Raw genomic sequence first — 16,980 nt, forward strand, 5'->3', positions numbered from 1 at the left:
TTCTGTCTTACTTTCCTACATTCACCCTGCTCAAGAAAATAGTGCCGATGCTCAACACCATGGAAATGACAGAAGATTTCGCATGGGTTTATACATTATTGTACAAGGTTGGAGTTTGCTTCCCTTTCCCAGGAACATTCTCGACCTGTGATCACACCTTTGGAGCAAATTGTCTTCCCACCTTGACGATATCCCTGCTTCGTGAACCTCAGTGGTAGGACTGTTTCGGGGAAGGGGAGGGAAGATAATGGATGTTCCTATACTCCTCTGGTGGGTAGGGGGAGTAATACCCTCCTTGGCAGATGGTTTTTGTAAAAAAGTTTCCATTAGTCTACACCACAAGCGAGCAGAGTGCGAACGGAGAGATAAGCGCACTACCAAATATTAAAGGCGGAGTAGGGAGAGATAAAGTAGCTTTGATAAGCACCCCGGGTACGACATGCAAAAAAATATTCGCGACCAGCCACTGCATTTCTCTCTCTTTTTGTCTCTTTCTGCATCAGTAACTCTTACGACACTCCAGAATGATTTTTCCATGGACCTCCCGTATCGTCGGAGCCTTCAAGTAAAACAAAGTTATTTGCTCATATTTTGAGAATGATTACACTGTAAACAAATACACAATTTCACTTGAAGATGTCACTTCTGTCGGTCTGAATCCGCGTTTCTCTGCATCTTGGTAATCAGCCGCAGCTTTGCAACTTCCGATGTTTGCAGCTGAAAGTATAACCTCTGACCCCGAAAACATTCGTCTGCAGTCAGACCCTCAACTGCGAAGAGGCTACAAAGGTATCCCTCCATTCACAGACCTCGTACAAAGTGTCAAGACCTACATGCACGTGCAAACAAATGGAAACAGAGATTAAAGACGACAAACTTGCTAACAGATATCCTGCCTTCCAATCTCTCTTTAACTCTTTTTTCTTGTTTATCTTGCTATGAGTAGGGAGGAGTGTAACGGCGCCTTCTCCTCCCCACATCCCAATCATTACTACAATCCGACTGGATATTTGCCAAACCTAAAACCGACAATGAAGATTTGAAAAAAATAATTTCCTGTCACTGGCTCGGGTTACTAGAGCTGTCTGGATGGCCTGACCGTGGCTTTAAATATCACTTTAAATGCAAACGTATCGCAGTCATTGTGTGACACTGGAGGAGTGCCAGGCCAGTGACATGCAGCAGGTGCACACCACTTCACTTCACTTAACGACCCAACGTCCCATTCAACACCTGGAAATGTCAGATGAAGGAGATGCTTTCACCTAAATGATGTAGCATAGATGCATGTTATACTTGTTTTATCCGTTGCTTGCTTTTTATCTCCTTTCTTCAACTTTTTGTCTTTTTTTGGGGGTGGAGCACATGTTTCGCCATGTGATGTGTCACACTGCTACAAATGTTCTTGACTCACCTGTTGCTCCCTTTCACCTCCACTTCGTGTTGGGCACAACCGCCAAACCATTCTTATCTGTCTTTGCTGCTACCTTCTTCCTCTCCCCCCTACACATTCCTCGGTCACACACTAAAAAACCTCCCCCCTTGTTGCAGGGAGGTGTGGGAAGGGGTGGCGTGCAGCCAGGAACCTCCACCCAATTTTTTTATAATCCTGGCGCACTAGCGACACAACAGATTTTTTTTTAAAAAAAATAAACTTATACAAATGAATGCAACCCCCTGGACGGACAGGTCTGTAAACGAGGATATGACAGTCGTGAAAGAAGTCGTAAAAATGTCATGGAATTGAAAGAAAAAAAATCTCTGAATAATCTAGCAACACAACAAACAGCAAGGAGGGACAAGTGTTCGACACAGTAGTCGCCACAATTATTTATCTGTAAACAAAGTTGTTTACTGTTAAAGTATGCCGCTGTGAAGAGCTTTCTTAATCAGTCTTAATCTGTATAAGCTAAGACTTTTACATATCTCTAGTCGAATTGTTGGACAGTTTGTGTCCAGTTAACAGGACTTTTTTGAAAGGGAGTAGCTTCTTGGACTTTACAACGACTAAGGTGAGTGCACTTTGTAAATCAAAGTCGACAAACTACTAACACGGTGAACTATTTGCACTAGACCATTGTAGTCAACAAGATATTTGAGGTCAGTGTAGTGTTACAGTCTCCTCTTCCTTCAGACAAGAGGATAGCCAAGCGGTTAGATCGAATGTCGGTTCGATACCCATGTTGTCCAGCGAACTTTCCTAAGTCGACCCACCTGTCGGAGTGGGTTCCTACCTGTATGGAGGGTTGGGGAAGATAAAGCAGCATGGTGGAGGGAGGAGACAGGTAGATGGGCGCCGCCCTCGTAAATAAACTGGCTGAGAGAAAAAAGTACTTTCTCTAACACATCCTTCCCCAAAACCTAAAAGTAGAATGGGAAAAACTTATACCTCCTTAGTAAGAGACATAAATAGTTACGGGCCGTCACGGTTGAAGTGAAATTTTCGTGACGATGTCATGTGGCACCAACTTGCCTCATTGAAAAGACCCTATGCCTCATTGAAAAGGGTACTACCTGGACAAGTACTACCGTGTACCCGTAAATTTAGCACCAAATAACAGACGCCAGCTTGGTTTGAGCTTTTAGTCTCGTCAACACTTAACGATAAGTCGCTCCAGTCAGCTGTGACGAGGACTTGTTAGATATTTCTCGACTGATCATGATAATATATACGTGGTCTACACAGCTGGGTAGAGGTCAGCTGCAACGAAAAGATGAATGAAGTGAAGAGTGGAACACCCGGCTTACCTTTGCGACGAGCACCATTGAAAGTGTGGATGGCCAGAGCGCGAGAACTATCTCCACACGACACTTCCGCTCCCAGACTGCGAGCACCTGTCTACTCACACCCGCCACTCGCCCTGCACTGAGTCCGTCGCTGTGTAGGGGCCAGGGAGCTGCTGGAGCGTAGCCGAAAGCTTGATGGGGGCTGGACTGGGGTGGGGTGGAGGAGGAGGTAGTTGCGTGCGGGCGGGGTGGCTGTCACACGGGGTCAGGTCGCCGTACGAAGGAGCAGGCCGCGAGCAGACAACCGCTGACGACTTTTTTTTTTTTTTTTTTTTTGAATTCGGGAGTGGAGCTCCTGTGTCGGTTGTGTAAACTTTACCCTTCATTGCCTGTTTAAATATTTCAGTCGACTTCAGAGGTAAGGAGCTGCATTAAAAGACAGCGCGTGCGTGTGTTTTGCGACGTGGCAGGGCTTTGTACGCGGGTGGGCGGTGTGCGTGTGTTTCGAGAAGTGGCAGGGGTTTTCACGGGTGGTGGCACCACGGAGGTTTATATAACGTAAGGTAGGCTCCCTGGTGGTGGCTAGTGGGAAGTGTGACTGTCGAGGTCCGCTATAGAAATTAGTCCCTAGGATATGGTAGGTAGACTGTAGACAACGAGTAGGGGAAGAAAATTTCACCCCGCCTCAACCCCTTTGTCTCCTCGCAATGACGCAACGCAAGGGGGCTGTCGCCCTACCCCAACCCCAGCCCACCCCACTTTTCCAGCCGTTACGTCACCGAGTGTCACCACCTCCGCAGCACGACTTCCGCCGACGCCCTCGTGTCACGCAAGACGGTGTTGCGCAGGCGCAACGTTGACGCTGAGCACTGACCCATGACCTGCTCCCTGCTCCTCCTTGCCTTGCGATAACCCTTTGCGTGATCTCCCTTCTGCTTCAGCTACTGGGCCACACACAGTCTGGTCAGACTAAAAATAATTCATCTAAGAACTTGGCTTTTGGTGTCATATCTAGAGAAAAAAAGTGCTGCCAGCACCCGACCGAAGACCTTGCGATTTTAAGTAGGTTTTACTGGTCCCAGAGAAGGAGAGAGAGAGAAATGATCGGGATTTCAAAAAAGCTTATCCCCAACATCGGCCACCGAAGTCGACCGTCGGCTCATCACTGACAATACTCATCCAGGCAGAGCAACAAACATGTTGCGCTTTGATAAACATCTCAAGACATATATAGCTTTATTGGCAAACGTAGCTGCACTGCAACCTATCCTCATCACGCAACTTTAATTAGTTTACCGTAACGAACTACTCGTTACTGAGTATATTAACTACGTCGTCAGTCTAGAGGGTGTAGGGTTATTTTACCCCGACTTTAGGGTTCACACAGCGTTAACTGCAAACACAAGGCTTTCTCCCCCTTTCCCCATCTCTATCCGGTCTAGCCCCTCCCTTATCCAAAAAAAAAAAAAGAACAGAAAAAGCAAGAGAGGAATCGCGGTTAATTAGCAGCGACGTCTCTCGGCGAGAGAAATGTTTTTACCTGCCTCTTTCCGCATCACGCGGAGGTGGCGAAGAGAATAACGATGAGCTAACCCAGGGTTGATGAGAAAATTTCTTGTGAGCAGAAAATAAAGGTGGAGACTGGTTTTATTGCCCTTGGCGAAGTCTCAAGATGTCCAGATGCAGGGAACATGCCAACTGCGTTAGGAAGAAACTGAGTCTGTGTAGGAAAAGCGGGTGGGGCACGGATACGGGTATACAGGTCTCCCCTGTTGACGGACTGTTATAACGGGGGGAAGGATGTTGGGGGAGGGACAATCAGAGGCATCTGGCCATGGACGTTTATATCGGAAAATAAAGTCCTTGATGAATGACAATCATGATGACATGCAGGTTTAGTTCCGGTTTAGACAAGCAGTTGGCTTAGTTTAACACATTGCTGATTTTTTTAAAATATTTTTTTTTCAGTTGATTTGTCGATCTCTAGTCGTTTGTGTCAGAGAGTGTTGGCTCATTAGATGATCCCGTGAACGAAACGGAACCGTTTGGAAACAGTCTGAAACCTCAACCCCCAACTCCCTAGTCATTTGAAAACAGCCACACCCTGCCAGGCCCTTTAGAATGTCACGAAGACCTCTTTCATACCGCAAGCAAATACTATACATCAGTCGGTTGTCAGAGGCCACCCCAACAAGTCTGACAACACTTGCAGGGTAGTGGAGGTAAACGTGTCTCCCTCGTACCCTCTTGCCTTCTGAATCGCTACAGTAAGGGTAGTAAGGGTAGTCCAAACGTGAGAAGCTAAATACAAAAAGTCCAGGTCAATGAACCTAAGCTCTCAGAACATCCGAGGTTCAAGCTTGCCCTCTGACCTTTTATCTCGCGCTCGCTGGAGCGCAACTTGGACCTCGAAATAAAGCCTCAAGAGATTTACAACTGAAACAGTGAGACAAATGACGAAGTGGGTCTACCCCAGTGGTACCGAGCTCTGACCCCAACACTAGAGTTGACGGTTCTCTGGTAGAAGGGTTCTTTTTTTGTTTGCTTGTTTGCTTAATCAGTCTTTTCATCTTTTTATGTTGTAGGTCACTGACCCATGGCGTTGTTTGTTTATCAATAAAAGTCGGCGGTCTCCACAGCTATGTACAAACCATTTACCCAACTGGTAAAGGTTAAAGGTGACACATTATTCAGAAAATTTTGCTCAAGCACATACACATCATCCAACCCTCGGCACTACTCCCATTCAACATGGCCGACGTCCCCATTGTCTTCGGAAACAAGGGTTTTCCCCGGGTAGGTCCAAGCCCCTGCACCTGTCACCATCCCATTATTGAGTGATTAATGATCATAGCAAGGACCACCTCCCTCAGTCCCCCCTGCTCTTCTCTAACATAATCTCTCTTTCCAGATGTGTGTTCCGCGATATGGTTCAGAGTTTAGTTCATGAAATTATTAGAGTGGAACATCCAGAAACATCCAATGCAATGTCTACACATCCACATTACGAAATCCAAGGAACGTGCTGTCTGTGATGATCTCGTGCATGTGTGAGTGTTGACTGTCTGTCTATCGTGTAGTATGTACATTACTTGCTGCGCTGAATACTTCAGAGGTAGATGTATAGCATGTGCCTGTCGTCTCACACGCCAAAGAATTTTTTTTTTTGTGAGTCTGATTTACATCTGTGGTCTTGCTGAAAGGTTGAGCAGTGCGGGTAGGCTGCTGGAGGGGTTTGAGATTAAATCTGGCTTACAAGAGAAAAAAAAAGATAATATTTTGTCTCAACTGCAATTAGTAACATTATATATCTACTACCTATGTGTGTGCATATGAGAGACAGAAGAAAGAAAGATAAAAAAAAAATAGGAGAGTGAGAAAGCAAGAAAGTGTTGTCTCTGACTGTGCATGAAATAGGCGGCACCACATCACTTCGTCAAAGTCAGTCTAGGCATGCGCAGAAATACCATCTTGATGGTGAAGTCAGTTCAGCCATACACCGGGTACATCTTTACCTGCTCTCTGGTCTACACTGAACTCTTTTTTTGGACCAGAAGATCTCTGCAAATGTCAGAAGGACAACAGAACATTTCTAATCACGACTCTGTCCTCCTTCTCGATCTCTTCTCCCACCACCCACCCGTCACTGCCCACCCAACCCCGATGCTACCCCGTGCGTTGACCACCACTCGAATCTCGGTCCATGATCCACACCAGCTTTGTTTACCCTGATCCATGTGGACCACGTGTAAACCCTCTGATGCCGTGAGTGTCATGACCTCTGGTATCTTTGAAGTGACCTCCCCTTCGCATCCACCGCTAGCAGACAGAGGCAAATGTTTATTTTCGCCACTCAACCCAGACTGGTCCTCCGGAGAACAAAAGGACACTTCCGGTCCTCAGACTCCAATCATCGGCAGCATCACGTACAGGGAGCAAACTCCAAGCGACTGAAGACAGGATTGCGTACCGAGAATGGTCCAACAAGATGAAGTGAAGAGGAAAGGAAAACAAATTTCTATTTTTTTAGGCACACCCACGGCATCCTCAGGAATTCTAAATTCGCGCAACAGACGCATGTAAAAAAATATTGTTAAAATATATAAATTATGAATAGTAAGAGCGTGGGATTTCATGGCATGTCTCCGTGTTTCTGTATCATGTCCTCGGTTCATGTTTACCCACACGGTGTCCCACAACCACCAGCGAAACCAAATTCAATCCGGCGTTGAAGAGAAAAGTGGACGACGACGTGCCGACTGCATCGCAGATGAATGAGCTGATAACATGGCAGCAGCAGTTGCTACCCGGCGAGTCTCGCAGACACAGTAGGGTTCAGGGGGTCCGCCTCGCCCCTGCTCGCCCCACGCGCTGTCTGCTCAACAATCTGCGTTATATTACGCTCGCCGATAAAACAACCCCCGGCCTCTGGTCCCTATCCTCCACATCAGATAATCCGTCCCACATTCGACGAAAGCTCACACGTAGGGCGCAGTGATGAACACTATTTCCGACGAGATAAGCATTTCCTCGGTTAACGAGAACATCGCGGAAAGGAGGGCCGGAGGTGGTGGTGGTGGTGAGGATGGGGGACAGAAATAAATGAATTTTTTTGGTGGGTGGATGGGTGGATTGTTGTTCTTTTAATAAGATTGGACAGCAGGAAACAGTTCAGACTAGGTTTTCAACGCAAGATGGCGCCCTCCCCCCAACTCCTTGCTTGCAGACGTAAAACCAACTGAATAACCCTGGCGGGACGAACGGGTACAGGGACGGAGGGTGGGGTGGTGCCCGGGCATTAACGAAGTGAGAAGTGAGAGCAGGGCAGAAAGGCGAGGATCAAGAAGATCAAGAGGATCAAGAGAAAGGGAGGCGAGGGAAGTGTGACGAGGTCCTCCCGGAAGGTGCCAATCGTTCGTCACGATCTACTTGCGCTCAGCCCTCGACACGACATCCAGACGAGCGACCAGAACGTGGGAAGTGGTGGTCGTGCACTAGCATCTCCGAGAAATTCTGTGAGCATGCAGTACGGGTGCATAGGCGGATGGGTGTAGGGGTTAATGTGTTCATTCATGTATGATTTCATTTATTGTCTTTTCCATGCATTCATACATATTTCTAATTTTAAAAAAATATTAATGCATTGACAAAACATGGTTAAACATTTTTAGCAAATACCCTTTTTGTTATACCCTCAATTGTTGAGTAATTTGTTTATTTACTTATTAAATACATTTCCAAATAGGTATTTTACAACCTAAGTGAAACAACAGGAATCGACTAACAAGAACATGAATATCTCGCACAGCTTCACATCGAAGGACATTGGAATGAGGCCACGAGCCGGCAAGTGCCGACAACCGTCTGCTGCTCAGACACAGCTGCAGAACTGGGCCACCTCTCGCCTCCTGCTTCATTAGCAGGCGAAGTGCAATCCATTTTCTGACAAATCCATCAAGCAGGTTTGCTCCCACCGTTTGAAAGTTGCTCCGAAACTAAACCTCGTCCTTGGCCTCAAAGCTTCACCTTAGGGGGCGCCACTTGCACGGGTACAAATCCCAGGCGTTTCGCTTGCATTTCCGTAACGGAGGCGAGGAAGGGAATGAAAGGGGTTTCTTTTTTCTTTTTGTTTATCTATGCTTCAATTTTTCCCATCATTAATTTCTTTTTCTTTTCTTTTTTCCCCTTTCTTTTAATCCATGAGTTATCCGGCTTTACCTACCTTCCCTTCTTCTCTGCCTGGATACTTTTTTTTTTTTTGCTTTAGTTTTCTTTCCAAGTAAGTTGGAGACAAGTACGCGAAACAATATTATTACAGGTAATTTTAATTTATAATTATTAAATATCCCGTAACCTCTTCATGGTTCACAACTTCCGTTCGTCGGCAGTTAATGTCAGCTAAGCCTGTTTGTTGTTCAGGTGAAGCAGAACAACCCTTCGCATAATCAGTTTATGTCTGAGGAGATGAGAAGCAGACTGTATCTGTTAAGAGGTGACTCACAAGTTGCAACAATCCGTTGTAATAAACTGTTGTAATAAACCTCAGGGCGCGCAAAGGGACCCGAAGAAGGTTTGCAAGACCTTGCTGGGCTGGACCTCGGCTGCATAGAATTTAGCCAATGAGAATGCTGGATCGGCGAGGTTACCGACAAATTACGTCACAAAATGGCGTCTTGGTGGGGAAAACATGGTTTTAGCCGATATTTATTTGACACTGATGTTCTCATGACCTTTCCTTTCAAGCCAACTGCGATTGGCCCTTGCTGCTCGTAGAGGAGAAATGTCTTTTAATAATGTTACATTACAAGCGCGAGGTCGCACGCGTAATCCTCAAACATGTGGTAACATGTTGTAACAGCCTTTAAAGTTTTTTTTAACAATTCAAAGGGTAGAGATGTATCATTGTTTGTAGGATGTAAAAAGGTGGGCGTCGTAATAAAGAAACAAATAAACCTCGACAAAGCCACGAGCTGGCGATGAGAATCAACTGCAACTTACGTTCTTTCCTCAATGGAATGGCCGTCAAGAGTAGCTCCCCTTGCTCCTCCTGCAGGTGGCAGCACTATCGGATCAGAACAGGACTGACGTTGCATTGCCACGGCTGGATACACGTGATCAACCAGTAGATTGTCACAAAGTCACGTGAGCTCTAAGGCTCTAAACTCAGTCTCAGTTGTGTGTTTGGTCTCTTTGCAAGCAGAGCACAGTTCAGGGTTGTGGTTCTTTGCAATGGCGTGGTCCACTGACTCGCAATGTTATTTTCCTCGCCGTTTCCTCCAGAAATCTGCAGTGTTTGGAAACGTTGAATCATTGGATCACTGTCCCACTGAATACCTTCAATAATTTGTTCGATATAATTTCTCGAAATAATGAGTACCACTCTGAAACTGAGTTCGATCATTTTCCTGCTCCAAATTTTTTTTTTTCAAGTTGTCGAAGAATCAGCCATGCCTCGCAAACTGGATCACGTGACAGATGACGCAATGTACACGCGGTGAATCCACTGCACGGCCGCCGACTTCCACCATCCGGTCCCTCGTAACTTTTGACTCGTAGAAGCTTCTGGTAGAAGTCGAAGGTGGAACACATTGACCCGCTATGACCTGTGAACTTTGGAAAGGCAGCGCAGGTAATCAAAGCACAAACGTGTAATACAAAGTTGTCACACTGTCAGAGAAGACCACCCTCCTTAATAGAAGGGTTAGGAGAGAGAGAAGAAAAAACTCGTCCGCAACCGGCGTCTACAGCGAGCGTCGAACAACAGCCGTTTGAAGCAGCTTCCGTGTCTTCGAGGTTTGAATCCCCCTCCATTCCCCCTACGTCACCCCCGTCCCTGCTCTTGTCTTGGGTGAGGAATGACGGAGAGTGGGGGAGGGTTTTTTTTTAAGTAGGGGGGTGTTGTGAAAGGGTCGGAGTTGCAGGACAGAAGCTGTACGTGCGCAGCAACACGCAATAAACGACCGCCGCGCAGCTCTGGTCATGCGCATGCGCGTCACCGCCGCCACACACGCGCGGAACGAGCGACAAATCGTCGAAATGTGTGATCGTATCCCGTTACAGCTTAGCTTGTAGAGTTTCTTCCCGGTTTTTTTTTTCCGTAAATATATAACAACAAATTCTTTCAAAGCCTTCGTCTATTTGGAAAACGTTCACCGTGACATTCGCTTCCCGTTTCGTCCATCTGTCCTGTCGTGGGTTTTTTTGGGTTTTTTTTTCCAGTTCGCAAAACTTCAACACCCAGTGTTCTATCCTTGCCGATGCCTTTCTCGTCAAAGACCTGCTGTTTGCTGGGGATGACGGTACTGCGAAAATAATTGTCGAGGTCTGTGGGCAAAGTTTGAAGTTTGTTTGTTTTGTATCGGTGTTGATGGGGTGCGTGCATGCAATTCTCTATCACACGTGTAGGTACTGGAAATATTCGTGATTTGTGAGTTCAAAGTAATAATAATAAAAAAAAAATCCATATCTCACAACCACGACTACCCCCGACTTTATATGCTCGTGTCCATCACACCAACGCTGGCCCACAGGTAGTCAGATTCCCATGCTCCACAAATCCACATTTTTATAACCGTTGATGGACTGTCGTCGTCAATCACATAATGAGTAGTACTTGAGTGGGTAGATGGGCCAAGCCAACTACACTTATTAGAATAAAGTACTCATTCACTGGCGTTTTTATGGAACGAAAGTATGGGGTAGAGTGGGGTAGACAGTATGCCGCTGTTGGCAAACCTCGAGTCGAAGGGGGAGAGCACACGATGATTGGCGATGACTGCTCTTCATAAATATCACATCCACACCATGTAGCTATATATATATAGAGAGAGTTTTAAAATGCTTACAAATTTGCTTACAGCTACAAAACATATATACAGATACCAACTCGACATAACATTCACCTAACTGCAAAATCCATTTCAATATTGCAAAATCTGTTTCTCACAGTGCCAGCACACAGCCTCCTTCCCTCTTATTTATCCTACCTCACCCCTACCCCAGGCCCTACCCCACTGTCATGCAGCCAAACACCCAAAGTCAATAACAACATGATGTTGTGGTGGTCCTCCCACATAAACTTGCCTGTACTGTATGACCTGTCTGTCAATCAAAGCTAACACGGATGAATGAATGATTATTTGATGTAAGGAGGTGGTTTTTTCTTTTCACTGTTCTGCGGGTATCGCACCCTGCAGATTGACCTTCGCTGTTCTGCACCATGCGAACCTGACACCTCTGACCAGTTTTAACGGCTGCAATGTACCACAGGAACACAGTCATCAGAGAGAAACAGTAGATGTTGAAACAAATAACATGTAGTCAGGCATGAGGGATGTGTTACCAACATCAAAGCTGCTAAAAACAACATGTAAGCATCTAGAAAAAATCTGAGGTTCAACAGGAAACTTGATAGCCATGTTGTCGCATTCATGTCCAGGGTGCTGTGCAGCAGTTGAGACGTTTGCGTCATAACTGCAAGAAATACTCAGTCGACATCGTTAAACACATGCAAACTATTGACCCCTCCACAGACTCCCCCTGTCTCACACTCACTCCCCCTCTCCACTGCAAATACACATACCGCAAATACAAATACAAATACAAGACTATCTGATTCACGTGAGCTGTAAAAACATAAATAAACCCTCCAAAAATAAAATGTAAAAAAATAACTGTTCTCGATAATTTCATCTTTTTTCTAGAACAACACTCTGTGTTTCGTGCACAAGAAACTCTCAGTTGCATGTATGGGCTGCCATACTCTAAGTTTGCTGAAATCTTTGTTGGTCTCGTGGACCCTCAAAACTTGCTTTTGCTATCAGCTTGGCATCTGACTGTACATTCATTCCAATCCCATAAATTTACACATGACTGGCTAGTCCTGGAAATGGCATCCACGTGTCTTTTTGAACATTCACGCTCATAAACGGTTGCCCAGAACTTCGTGGATAATAAACTTCTTGACAGGATAATGATCTAACCGAGTGTATTATATGAACCAGCCATGAACCAGTGGCTGTGTATAACCTAATGGTTCAAATGAACACGCCCTTTCTATCCATGATGGACAATTGTTGGAACCTCACCATCCACAGATAGACCGATTGCAGCACGCCATGTGTGAATGAGACACGTGACCTTTGGTCAAGTGGCACGTGACGGATGTGTCCTCCTTCTGTGCTCAGTTGAGGGAAGTGTTGATGACTGGAGGCTTGCTCCTTTGGAAAGAGGAAGAGTTCTTTGTGAGCGAGTGAATGGGGGAGGATGGGTATGTTCTACTGAGCCTGACAGGGTCACTGGAAAATAGTTCAGTCGCACGGTGAGGTCTTTAACAGCCTCCTCCTGTGTTGTATTAAGCAGCCACGTCAGCATAGTTGTGTTTGTGTGTGTGCGCGCGTGCGTGTGTGTTTTCAGCAGGGGTCCTTAATCTGTAGGATCGATTCCCTGTCTATTTATAGGCTCCTCCCTGCCGTCTGTTGGTATGGGAATAGCTTATCTCCTTCATTCTCACATGTTGACATGTAATTGTTTATCGCAACAACGGTTTGTGACGCGAAACGAGTTTCCAGCTGAGCTTTCACTCACGATTCTCTCCCTTACTTCTCCCTCTTGGTCGGTCAGTCAAATGGATGTCAACGTCCTTTTCTTCTTCCTCTCCTGCTTCTCGCCATCCTCCTCCTCCTCCTCCTCATCATCATCATCCTCATCCTCCTCCTCCTCCTCATCATCATCATCATCATCATCATCATCATCATCATCATCAGAACAGGTCACGTGGTGCCTGCTGCACTGGCTGCCTCCAGACCGACTCTGACAGTTTAAAGACTGTTAATCACGCAGGCGGCGCGGCAGATGCAGTATAGCTGTCGGCTGCACGGCCTGTCGCAGCCACGGGTGACGTATACGGGTGGCAAACGTAACCCACCCAACATCAGGACTGTGTGAGTTTTCGGCTCCACGCTGCTTTAGCCCTCCACCCCTCTCTCCATCAATCCACCTTAAGCACTTTGTATACCCAGACATTTCACAAAAGAACGAAAAAAAAAAACCATTAGAAGAAAACATACAAACAAACAAAACAAAGACACTAACAATATTAAAAAAAGATTTGTTCTTTCATCGCGACTCTTTGTCTCTTTGTTTCTTGTCAGCAGAATTTTTTTTTTTAGGGGAGGGGTAGTTACTGTACCGTGAGAGAGTGGGAGACCTTCCAAGCACAGCGAGGATAAGACAAGGAGAGTGATTACCTGAATGAGTACGTGTGAAATATAAACCCCTTTACCCCGATCCTGTGATGCCACTGATATAGCTACCGATACACACACCGATACGGCGATACCACCAGCTGTATCGTGACCGACATTGCATCGTTGTGACCCCACGTGACGCGACATCGCACCTACCGATCATCGCACCAACAGCAGCGCGTCGACTGACGTTGCGTCTGCTGCAAGACCCGCCGCGCTGCAACTGTCAACAACTCCTCCCCTACCCTCCTTCTGTCTTGAGGGTGGGTTGGGAGGGGTGTGGAGGAGGGGGAGGGTGAAAAGTCGGACAGCAGCGAGCCGTAGCGCTCCCTAGGGGCTGGAACCGCAGCAGCATCTCCCCTCACACGTGTCCGCCTCCTGCCGCTCGCCGCTGTACGTTTCAATTTCACAGACGGTGAACTAGTAAATCACTTCCGGGCTTTAACGGATGTCTACGCTTGAGTGTCGGAGGTGAGGTACGGGTGGGTAGGTATGGGTAGCGGAGGGGAAGGTGGCCGGCGAGCGCACGTGCTATCGCGCAGATCACGTTTGTGGTTCGCGTCCGACGGAAGGAAACACGCTCGCAAGCGTGCAAACGCATGGACACTATACTGCGCGACCACAAACAGTGGGGTAGAGGGCCAGTCGGGTGGTTTGAAAGTAACCGTCTCTCAAGCATCGACAAACGCAAAACGCGATTTTTTTCCAGGTTGCCGTAAGACCGACACAACAAACTTCCCCAAAACAGTTTAGCAAACCTGATCGGCTCGTGTTTGCCACTTGTTCGCCGTTTTACAACCGCTTCTACCATTTTGGGTTGGTTTACAGTTTTTCATTATGGCTGCTCACCAACTTGACTGAACACCAGACTATTTATTTTAGTGAACGGTTCAACGGTCGTGAAGTGTGGGTCCTGTAAACATTTTGTTTTGCAAAAGACTTTTTAGGAAAACAAACTTCTGGCCCCTTTCGTCAAGCGGTCTCTTGCAAATGTGTTTTGGAGATTTAAAAAAACAGAAACTAGTGTTGCTTTGAAACGAATTGTTTCTTTGTTGTTGTTGTGTGTGTGTTGTTTTTTTTTTTGTTGTTGTTGTTTTTTGTGTGAGATGCACTAAAAATTATAAAAATTACAGTGTGTTGGTATGAAATGTTTACCAAGTCTAAGTGTCTGTGTTGGGGTACATTAAGCATGTCAGCATCTATCAACTCCGCCATCGTAGTTAATAAGGGAACGATACTGTCCCAATAGTTCCACAACTTGAAAGTTCATCCTTCTACTAATAGAATCTACAAATGTTTGACAAGAGGGACAGCCGTATTCAAGAAACCGATTTTGGGAAACTGTTTTCGGTTTGTCGTGTGCCTCACCCTTTCTCCATCCTTTGATTTCTTGCCTCTTTTTCTCTTTCATCTCTCTTCACCCTTTCTCTTTCATTGTTCCTTTCTCTTTTTATCTGTATTCTCTACCTTTTCTCTGTATTTTCTCCATTTTGTCTGCGTTTCTCTATTCCCTCTGACTTTTTTCCTCAAACACTGTTTTTTCTTCTTTCCTTCTTTTGTCTTTCGTTTCTCCTGATGTCTCTTTTTCCTTCTTTCTCATATACACACATGCGTGCACACATGAAGACGTATACACTCGCCTGGTGGTCAGGTTTAACAAGTTTCAAGGGAACAATACAGACGTTGACTGAAGCAAGCGGCGCCATCGGCTGCAGTTTAAACAAGATGCTATCAGCTGGGCGCACGTGGGACTGGCACCACACAGACCTGACAACAACTCCACGCGAGCTCGTGCCTGTGCGTTGGGGCGTGTGCACGTGTGTGGGCTGGAGTGTTGGAGGGAGGGGGAGCACGGAGATGCTGGGGGCGAGTGTGGGTGAGGGAATGGGTGGGTAGGTGGGCTAAGGTTAGGGGTGTTCACTGAAGAATCGGTACAAAGACTAAGGTAAAGGTACGTCACAAGCGGGTACATTGCAGGTATGGTAAAGACGGGGCACTAGTAATGTAAAAGTAGGCTGGAGGTACTGTAAACAACTGGTGTGGTATACAACATATTGTTGGGGTACGTGCAACTTGAGGTACGTTACACAGTGTGACACGAAAGTAAGCTTAAGAGGTTGTAGACTGGTTGGAACTATAAGAGTCAAGACATCAAAGTAGAGTGGAGTTTGTCGCTCACATACCTATTACAGGAAGTATTTTTTTATCCCTTACACACAATTAAAATTAAATTTTTAAAATCATTATTTATTATTTTTATGATTTTCATCATCTAGTAATTCAGTTTATTGTTCGAATGTTCCTCACCCCTCCCCACACACATCTACTCCTTCTTCCACTACTCCTCTCCCCAGTCCCTGCACCCGGCATTCACCGCCGCCTATAGTCTTCCACCATTAGCACGATCGTTAATTAGAAAAACAAATTATCTGTTGAATGGGTGTTTTTCAAACTTATTTAACGACCTGCCATGCGTGAAATCATACTGTCGCACGTCACTTCCTCCACCTGAGAGCGCATGTGCGGAAGGAGCCGAGACCGAGGCAGCGCTTCCCGCCAAAGCTCTTCACACAACGTTCCACGACCTGTGTCAGCGCCTGTTAGGATCCAGACACAATGCCAGGGTCCGCGGCATCACCTCTACAAGAAACAGATGTTTGCAGTTCGCCCTCCGGGCTCTTATCGACGCGCGTGCGTGGCTGCTAAGTCTCGTCTTGCCAGTCGACAAACCTGTTGGCAAGTGCAAAGCGAGGGCACGTGACAGCACAAAAGAGAGGTGTGATCATAAAAGTAACACGTTTATGTCCGTTAGCCTGAGAGGAAAGGGGTTAATGGGACAAGTTTCCAGGGAGGAGAGCTGAGTGCCGTGTAGGCAGGCTATCAGGCGGTTGTGCACGCATTTATGAATAAATTTTATTTGCATGTAAGAAAAAGAAATTAAACAGTCAGGCAGTTATTTGTCAGGATTATAATTGTCGTGTAAGGCAACCCGTAAGGTGAGAACATATCAGACATGACCGAAAGGAGATAGCATGGCGGAGGGAATGAGGTCTGACCCCTGACCTTCTGTGGTGCGGTGCTAGACACTACATGTCGAACACGAGAGACGAGTCATATATACAAGCTAAACACAAAGCAATGAGCCACTCTTATCTACAAATTGTGGGGCGTCCAAGAAGGAGAATTATATTTATTACCTTCCCCCGCTATTTCGTAGCCGTGATAGTCTAGTGGTTAGGACCTTGCGTTGTGGCCGCAATAACCCCGGTTCGAATCCGGGTCACGGCAAGTGGTACTTTTTATTTTCTTTTGAGCAGAATGTTGGTGTATGTATCTACACAGATTAAAATGCTCCACCACGTAAAGGAGGCCTACCTATGAATAAAATGTCTTCTTTCTTTTCAAGTATCACAAAAGACAGTAAGAGAGTCTTATATTCTGACAATACGTGATAATCTTTTCTCAGTACATGTGAATAAAACGTACACTGCCCACAAGAAACGAG

General features: G+C 46.1%; 1 protein-coding gene and 1 non-coding gene across 5 annotated transcripts in view; one reads left to right on the forward strand and one right to left on the reverse strand.

Annotated features, from left to right (window-relative positions):
- The window catches only part of LOC112557109 (carbohydrate sulfotransferase 11-like), a 48,319-nt gene that overhangs the window by 12,548 nt on the left and 18,791 nt on the right, over positions 1-16,980 (reverse strand). The window contains exon 1 of one of the 4 annotated variants that reach the window (XM_025226750.1): positions 9,226-9,375. The exons of 1 other annotated variant lie outside the window; for it this stretch is intronic. The gene's annotated coding sequence lies outside the window, so the exon portion shown is untranslated. Of the gene's footprint in view, positions 1-2,748; positions 3,259-9,225; positions 9,376-16,980 lie in introns of those variants that run through there. 2 more of the 4 variants (XM_025226751.1, XM_025226747.1) reach the window with 2 other exon arrangements.
- Trnah-gug lies at positions 16,692-16,763 on the forward strand. The gene has a single exon. It is a non-coding gene; the product is annotated as a tRNA-His (tRNA).

The sequence above is a fragment of the Pomacea canaliculata genome, linkage group LG2, assembly GCF_003073045.1.
Source record: "Pomacea canaliculata isolate SZHN2017 linkage group LG2, ASM307304v1, whole genome shotgun sequence".
Lineage (NCBI taxonomy): Eukaryota > Metazoa > Mollusca > Gastropoda > Architaenioglossa > Ampullariidae > Pomacea > Pomacea canaliculata.